At 34.7% G+C, this 6911-nt stretch overlaps 1 long non-coding RNA gene across 1 annotated transcript in view; it reads right to left on the bottom strand.

Moving 5' to 3' along the window:
- Nucleotides 1-3577, bottom strand: part of LOC119474137 — a 5394-nt gene extending 1817 nt beyond the window's left edge. The window contains exon 1 of the long non-coding RNA XR_005203428.1: nt 3412-3577. This is a non-coding gene — a long non-coding RNA (uncharacterized LOC119474137). The remainder of the gene's footprint in view (nt 1-3411) is intronic.
- Between the last annotated feature and the right edge of the window lie 3334 nt (nt 3578-6911).

Here is a 6911-nt window from a genome sequence, read left to right as displayed (position 1 = left end):
AAAGAAAGAAAGGAAGAAAAAAGAAAAGAAAAGAAAAACAGTAACTAGGGAATCACAATGAAGTCCAGTACAGATTTCACAGAGATCATGGAAAGGTTACTCAGGCGATCCAAATAGTAATATTAACAATCTAAATAAATCTATCTAAATTTCTGAGGAATGAGAAGCCTTCCCTTGTCATCAGGTAAAGCCAGTAGAGGGAGGGTAGCCTCAACCAGAAAAGGAACAGTCATGAGCAATGTTGTCCCCATTATTGTACAATGGACTGACTTTTCCTCTTCATAACATCACAATCCTAAAACGACACAACAATTAATTCTGATATATTAGTGGCTAAAAAATTCCCATTTCTAACTAAGGTTGGTAAGAATTATAGGATAAATCCTACAGACTTTTTATACTACTCATCCACGCCATTACTCACTGTTACCTTTCCAAATACAAAGAGAAGCACTGGTAAAACATAATTATATAAATCCCCATATTCATTTTGACATATTTGGTATAACATTTGCTGTGCTAAAAAATAATTATTCTCCCAAGAATGATGAGGCTATGTCAGTAAGACACAGGAACCAACTAGAAGAGGTTTCCCATTGGCCAAATCTGGGGCAAGTTGAGCATCAAAACAAATGATAGTAAAATACTATAATTCATTGAATAAACCAAGAATCAACAAATACATACTAATGTAACTAAAGAAAAATAAAAATATGTTTCTTGCAGTTGAATGCTAAGTAACAATTGTAGAAGAAATAATAGAGTTAGAAAATCACTATTTGGCAATCATTCTAATGACAATTGATTCCTTCGTGAATCATCAATGAGCATTAAAACTCATGGGTGAAAGTTTGATGAGGAATAGGATATTTATGTCATCTCAAAGTATCTCTTCTCTATTAATTAAAAATTTTAAAAAGAAGAAAATATACTTTGGAGAAACACAGCAGACAATACCTTCAAAGAAGTTATCAATTATGAGACCAACTGACACTATGCCTCTTGATAAGATATACTGAAAGGGCCACATTACTTCCTGATATGCAGTCAGAAATTTAAAATCAGAATCTCACCAGAAGGAAAACTAAATTGAGGACATTCTATAAAATAACCGGACTGAACTCTAAAAATGTCAATGTGGTGAAAAACAAAGAAAAGCTAAAGAATTGCATGAGGTCAAAGAACTATGACAACTAAACACAAATCTGGATTGAATATCAAATAAAAAATAAGGGATAAATAATATTATTGGGAAATCTTAATAAATTTGAATATGGACTGTTTATTACTTATTAGTATTATAATGGTGTTAATTTTCCTAACTTTGTTAAGACTAGTGTGCCTATTCCATGAAAGTAGAAAATGTTCCTGCTCTCTGAAAATGCATGCTAAAGCATTTAGGGGTGAATGTGACAATGTCTGCAGCTCATTCTTGAATCAGTTCAAAGAAAAATTAGTTACATTTATATAAACATATGTATGTATGTAAACAGGCAGAGTTATAAATATAGATGTGTGTGTGTCTTTAGAAATGGGAGGATTTTTTGCTGTGTGTTGTTGAAGTATGTTCACACTATCATATTTTGTATGTCCAGGACTTTATAATTTCTACCTTCAAAATTAGATCTACTGTTTGTAATTAATTCAATGTGTACTGGATTTTTAACTATTATTCTCATTTCCTAGCAATAACTTCCTGAAAATTCACAGAAATGATTACATTCCTTGTTCTTCGTAGTAATCACTGTTTGCTAAAAATAAGAATATTTTAGAAAAGATCTGTGGCCTAGTAGTTAATACCCCAGTATTTGATGCTAAACAGATCTAATTTGGAGAATTGTGATCTACACTCTGGTGATTCTGCCTATACAGTAAGAGAAAGTGGCGCTTTGCTGTCTAAGCTGGGGACCAGACACTGTGGGTATAAATAATAATTCCACACACAGCTCCACAGAACAGCCCTCCCATGACAAGGTTTTCACATGTCTATAGTTAAGCCAGAAAATTAAGAATAATGCCATAAATATTTATAAAGCTGAGCAAATCCCAGTTAAAGAGCTTTATCCTAAAATTGTGTCTTTTAGATTATTTTCTAAAGACTAATACCATTTAATGTTTAAATGTTCTTTTGAAATGATGGTGAGAATATATGATAATGGGTTATTTGTTTTAATATTTTATTTGGCCAAGTGAAAAATTGGCAACCTGGTGTCAGTCCTCCCATTTGTATTTTACTGGTGCATGAAATCCAAAAGCCTAGGAACCATTGGGATAGACAACTCTACTGCATAAGTTTGTATGTTTGTATATCTGTATCACAAAGCCCGGACATTTGAACTATATAAACTTGTCATACTAAAGACAGCAAATATGTCTGGTAATTACATATTCTTCATGTGTGCACTGGAATTTCTTATTATATAAGAAAATAAATGTGTTTCTAAATCACTATGAATTGGGTACAGCTGATAGTACTATTCTTCCTGGCACATGGAACTATTCCAATGAGGTCAATCAATATCGATTTAATCAGTGTAACAGCAAAGGCACTAGAGGAGGAAAATACTCCACACAATCAAGTACAGAGGGGAAATTTGTATCACCAAGACATTCTTAAAATCACAACTGGATAAATTGCAATATCAATTGATTACTCAATGGCTCGAGTCCTTTATCATTCCCTTAGAACACTCCTCATATTTGCAGATAACTCACCTCCTCACCTCAGCAAGAAATAAGAGGACATCATTATAAATTTCCACAACTTCTTTCCTAACCAGTGAAAAATATCTAAGTCCCTTTTCGCTTCCCTTTTCTTCCCTTCCATTGTCTTCCTTTTTCCTTCCTTTGTTTTTCTTACTTTACCTCCCCCCTCCTACCTTTCCCTTTCTTCCTTCCTCCCTCTCTCCCTTCCTTCCTCTCCTTCCTTCCTTCCTTCCTTTCTTCTTTTCTTCTATCCGTCCTTTAATATCTTTTCAGAGATTAGTTTTTCCCTTTCATTCTATGTTCTCTGATACCCTCCTTCATGACTTGTTCTACTTCTCTTGTATCTTCATTCTTTCCCTCTTCACTGATCCTTTTGGTCTGCCTTTGCATTTTCAAAATCAGTTTTTCTAATCTTGAAAAATAACTTGGCTCAACCCTGATGCATCTTTATTCACTGTGTCATTAGCTCATTATTTTTAAAGATTAGTTTCTAAAACTGGGGCTCTATACTCACCATCTTCATTCTAAAATTTAAAGAAATATAGGTCCCAGCGATATTTCTGAGAAAATTTGACTGTGAATAATCTTGTTGATATAAACACTTTGGGTTTACGAAATGTTGTGCTAGCTGTTAACTCTCCCAATAAAATTATGAAGGAAGGGCTAGAAAATACAAAAGGTAGATATAGGAACCAAGAACATTACCTGTATGGAGCCAAGCTATACATACTCTGTCTCTGGTTATGATGAACACATCTCCTGTATTCAATGCTTGCTTAGAAATGTATGATGTCCACAGAGCAATTCAGTTGTTAGCTGTGATGGGTTTTTTGGTTTGTTTTCTCCCCACAGAATTCAACTTTTATTTATGAGGATATGGAGACCAGAAAGTTCCTGAAATAAATTTGTAAAAGAAAACATTAATAATAAATTTATCATGAAAAATATTGTTATAGAAAATTTAATTTTTCCTCTAAGTTATTATGAACTGACTACCCCTGTGTTAATTAAACTTGCCAGTACGCATGTATATATTTTGTTGGAAAACATTGAGATACAAGTCTTATTTTTCTTCTTCAAGCTGTTTGAAATAAATTGTGACTCAAACAGATTCAAATACCTGCTCAATGGTGAATCTTATTCTTCCAGAGCACCTTCTCTCTCCTTCATGCTCTCAAACCTGACTCCTACTTCTTCCACTTTAAATTAGCTAAATTTGATCTCTTTTCAGTCTTCATCATATTTGGTAGATTTTATAGATTTTGATGGTGATGATATTTGCCTCATTTAAATTGCATTTTATTTATAAAACTAGGGTGTCCTAGATGTCTTACTATATCTTTGATTCTTTGCCTTTACTCTCTTTCAATTGTTTTTCTCCTTTTGGATTTGTGCTGCAGCATCAGCCTTTTTGCTAAGTTGGTGCTGAATCTCCACCTGTCTATTGGTCTTTTGTGCTTGCATATTCAGCTATCACCTTCAACTTGATATGTCCAAAATTAGTCCCTTCTCAGCTCACTGCAACTCCCCGCCTCCATTCCCCAGGTTCAAGTAATTCTCCTGCCTTGGCCTCCTGAGTAACTGGGATTACAGGTACCTGCCACTGCACCCAGCTAATTGATCAGCTAAGTTTTGTGTTTTTAGTGGAAAAGGGATTCCACCATGTTGGCTGGGCTGGTCTGGAACTTCTGATCTCAAATAATCCACTTGCCTCGACCTCCCAAAATGCTGGGATTACAGGCATGAGCCACCACACCAAGCCTATAATGGGATAACTTCTGATCCATGTTTTAAAGAATAAGCAGGGTAGGACAGCCAGGACAGCAAAAATGTCAGACCAATGGACAAAAGCACAGGCTCTAGCATCAGACTGCCTGGATTCAAATGCCAGTTATAGTTATATTACATACTCCTAAATGACCTTGAAAGTTTCTTAGCCTCTCATTGCTTCAATTTCATCATCTGTAGAAATGGTATTAATAATTCCTATGAGGACTAAATGAGTTAATGGAAGTAACCCTTTCAGATGAACATTTCCAGGCATATAATTACTGCATAAGTCTTTGTCCTAATGATGACAATCAAAGACACATATGAAAATAAGAAACACATGGACAGTTCAGAGCATTTTCAAGAGTTCATTAATGCCAAAGTGAAAAGTGAGCAATGACAGTGACTGAGAGACAGGCAGTGTCCAGATGATAAAGGGCCTTAAATGCAAGGTGGAGGCCTGGGTGATGAAGACCCATTTAGAAATGTGTAAGAGAAGCAAAAGTGGGTGTGGTGAGAACAGATTTTGACTTCAAGACGAAGGAAACATTCAATGTGAATTTTATAATTATTTTTTCTAATTCTGTGAAAAATGACATTGATCAAAAACCAGTAGATGTTGGTGAGGTACAGTGAAAAGGAAAATCTTATACACTGTTGGTGGGAAGACAGATTAGTACAACCTCTATGGAAAACAGTTTGGAGATTTCTCAAAGCACTAAAAGAGATCTAATATTCAATCTAGCAATCCCACTACCAAAAGAAAATAAGTTATTATATCAAAAAGACACCTGAATTTGCAGGTTTATCACAGCCCAGTTCACAATTGCAAAGAAATGGAATCTACATAAACGTCCATAAATTGATGAGTAGGTAAAGAAAACCAGGGGTGCCAAAGGTAGAGAATGCGGTCATGGGTTCTCAGTTTCTATTTCTGCTTCAGCCAGTAAAGCGCCTTCCTCATCTCTCTTTTCCACTGATCACTGGGGACAGATGCTAAAAGTCATAGCTTCAGGCTGCTAAAGCCTAAAACAAAACAAAACAGAACAACAACAATAAAATTAGGTGGGATAAGCTTGCATACTAAATAGCAGTATTTATAGTAGAATACTACTCAGCCATAAAAATGAGTGAAACTTCTTTTGCAGCAACGGGGATGGAACTGGAGATCATTATCCTAAATGAAGTAACTCAGGAATAGAAAACAAAATACCGCATGCTCCCTTATAAATAGGAGCTAAGCCATGGGTATGCAAACGCAGACAGAGTGGTATAGTAGACACTGGAGATTCGGAAGTAGGGAAGGGGAGAAGGAGATGAGGAATAAAAAGTCACTATATATTACTACATCACTACACTAAAAGCTCAGACTTCACCACTATATATTTCATCCATGCAACAACAACAAAAAAACTTGTACCACTGAAGCTATGGAAATAATAAATTAATTAAATAAGTGAATAAATAACAAGCAATTGCTGAAAACAAAAAGATAAAAGAAACAGAAATTAGGGCCAAAGTTTAGGAAGCTACTGGGAGAACACAAGCACTGATGAGACATAAGCCTTGAATATCTTCTTTCTGCCCAGTGTAACCAAGCCCAATCTTCATGATTCACAGACAGCTTCCTTGTTTCTTATTATTGGAAGAGAATTTTTTCTCCTACGAATCTTTGTAGGATTCAAAACTGTCAGCGTTTGGACGTGTAACCAGATACTCACATCCAAACACTTTTGAGAGTAGGGGAGGACAATATTAATAATTGCGCTAAAACAGGCACAATCCAGGACTCTTGCAGGCACATCAGGACAGAGGGTTACTAATCCACCTTTACATGTAATTTGGAATGTAGGTTTCTTCCTTTCATCATCCTTACTTCTACTCTGCCACAGGAAAATATATACCATATGGTGCCTGACAGGCAGAAATAATCCTGTGTAGTGCTTGGCATACACACAATGATGAGTAAGTATTTAGCAAATGAGCAGTTGAATTAAATTTTAGGATTGCTTTAAATAGTTTTTTCTTTTTAAGTTTTTACCCCTCTAAAATCTTTTTTTTTTTTTTTTTTTTATACAGAATATAAGAATTTTATGTATAAGATGCATAAGATATCACAAAACTTACAAATGAAAATTGACCTTGGCATATTACAGTAATATTGGATATATATGACTCATACATGCATAAGAGTACATACCATATCTATTACCTATAAAGAAATAGACATAGATATAAGCATGGGTCTAAGTATAGATATGTTTATACACAAATATTTTTAAAAGATTGATTTTAAACTCTTTAGAACTTAAGGGTTATATAGTACTCACCTCATTTTTTGTTATGGTGGAATTATTGAGCTTGCCATTTTTAATTTATTTATTCTTATCTTCTAAAAGGAAGCAGGGTTTCTGGACCTTGTTTTCTCTTCAACA

The sequence above is a fragment of the Cebus imitator genome, unplaced genomic scaffold (genome assembly GCF_001604975.1).
Source record: "Cebus imitator isolate Cc_AM_T3 unplaced genomic scaffold, Cebus_imitator-1.0 Scaffold10, whole genome shotgun sequence".
NCBI classification, from domain to species: domain Eukaryota; kingdom Metazoa; phylum Chordata; class Mammalia; order Primates; family Cebidae; genus Cebus; species Cebus imitator.
Note: the sequence above shows the minus strand (reverse complement) of the source record. Positions and strands in the feature narration are given on the sequence as shown.